Source organism: Lutra lutra, chromosome 9, assembly GCF_902655055.1.
Source record: "Lutra lutra chromosome 9, mLutLut1.2, whole genome shotgun sequence".
In the NCBI taxonomy this organism is placed as follows: domain Eukaryota; kingdom Metazoa; phylum Chordata; class Mammalia; order Carnivora; family Mustelidae; genus Lutra; species Lutra lutra.
Window position 1 is genome coordinate 5,407,870 of NC_062286.1, and position 1,648 is coordinate 5,409,517.

At 50.6% G+C, this 1,648-nt stretch overlaps 1 non-coding gene across 1 annotated transcript; it reads right to left on the reverse strand.

Annotated features, from left to right (window-relative positions):
- Positions 1–337: 337 nt before the first annotated feature.
- Positions 338–441, reverse strand: LOC125110144 (U6 spliceosomal RNA). Its single transcript, XR_007130475.1, has one exon. It is a non-coding gene; the product is annotated as a U6 spliceosomal RNA (small nuclear RNA).
- Between the last annotated feature and the right edge of the window lie 1,207 nt (positions 442–1,648).

Below are 1,648 nucleotides of genomic sequence, written 5' to 3' on the forward strand. Positions count from 1 at the left end.
TGCATGTATCCCTTTGAATTAGTGTTTTTGTATTCTTGGGGTAAATACCCAGTAGTACGATTACTGGATCATAGGGTAGCTCTCTTTTTAACTTTCTGAGGACCCTCCACACTATTTTCCACAGTGGCTGCAGAGGTGTGTATTCCTCCCAACAGTGCATGAGGGCTCCCCTTTCTCCAAATCCTCACCAACACCTGTTAATTCTTTTATTGTTGATTTTAGCCATTCTGGCAGGTGTGAGGCAGCATCTCACTGTGGTTTTGATTTGCATTTCCCTGATGATCAGTGATGGTGGGCATCTCTTCATATGTCCGTTGGCCATCTGCATGTCTTCTTCAAAAATATGGAATGCTTCATGAATTTTCATGTTACCCTTGCGCAGGGGCCATGCTAATCACTGTACCGTTCCAATTTTTGTGTATGTGCTGCCGAAGCAAGGACCAGACTGTTTAAAGCACTTCAGAGATCTGGAGACGAAAGCTTTGTTTACCCCCTGCAACTGGTTTCTGGTGCGATGTGCAAACCATATACTATCTGGTATTTGTGGACAATGTGCAGAAGAAGATGATAAGCCACTGAAGACCTCCCGTTATTCCTAGCTGTGTTCTGGTACCAGGAAAGGATCTGGAAGCAAAAGAGTAGAATCAAATCTTCTGGGATCTATCTTCTGGGATCAAGGCATCTGCTATGCTGCTAGAAACAGGCAGTCCTGGGTCCTCCCAGCGAGGCTCAGAGCTGTCGCACAAGGGCATGTGCTCCCAAGGCTGGGGTCAAGGCCGTGCTAGCTGCTGGCAGAGCAGGCGCTGCAGGCAGTCTTCTGGGGAACCACAGTCCACACTCTCCCATCAAGGCTCCCAGGTCTACCCTGACTGCTGCAGTTCAGCACAGCTCTCCATGGCCTCCAGCAAAGCCACACTGAAGTGCAGGTGCCGGTGTGCCTGAGAAGTTTTACCGCATGTCTCCTTCCTGTGTCTCCCCTGTGCACAGGTGGATAATGGAAGTGACCCACTGAGCACAGCTGCTCAGAAGCCCAAGACCTCCGACGTGGGGCTCTCGGCCAAGTGCAGGCTGGCCTCGGGAGCAGCTGGCTTATGCTTCTAAGCCCGGTGCTTCAGGGGCAGCTGCAAAGAGGTGTGGCCAGGGTCCCTAGAGTTCACAGTGGGGGAGCACATGGCCATGAGGAGAAAAGCTACTATGGACTGGTCACAGAGCTCCAAACCAGGGGCAGTTTATTCCACAGACACACCCTACGATCTGTATTCAAAATGCAAAGCTTTTCAGTTGGGGGCCGCTAGAAGGTGGGGCTGTGTATCTTTGTCCATTTATTCAGGCAATAATGATTCACTGGTTAGTGCCTGAATTAGAATTACACAGTCCCCAAGGCTCCTCTCAAGGGTTACTTACTTCCTGAATTGTTTCCTGACCCCTCCATCCACTCATATCCTCTGCTGGGGCATGATCATTGCTGAAATGCTCACTGTCAGGGGAACCCACCTTCTGTGACTCACGCCTTAGAGTAATCCCTCCCCAGCGAGTCTGTGGGACTTCCTGACTCACTTCTGGGGAATCGAACATGGGGAGGGGACAGCACTTCGGAGATAAAGTTATAAGAAGCCTGGCTTCCACCTTCCATCTGGCACCCTACCCT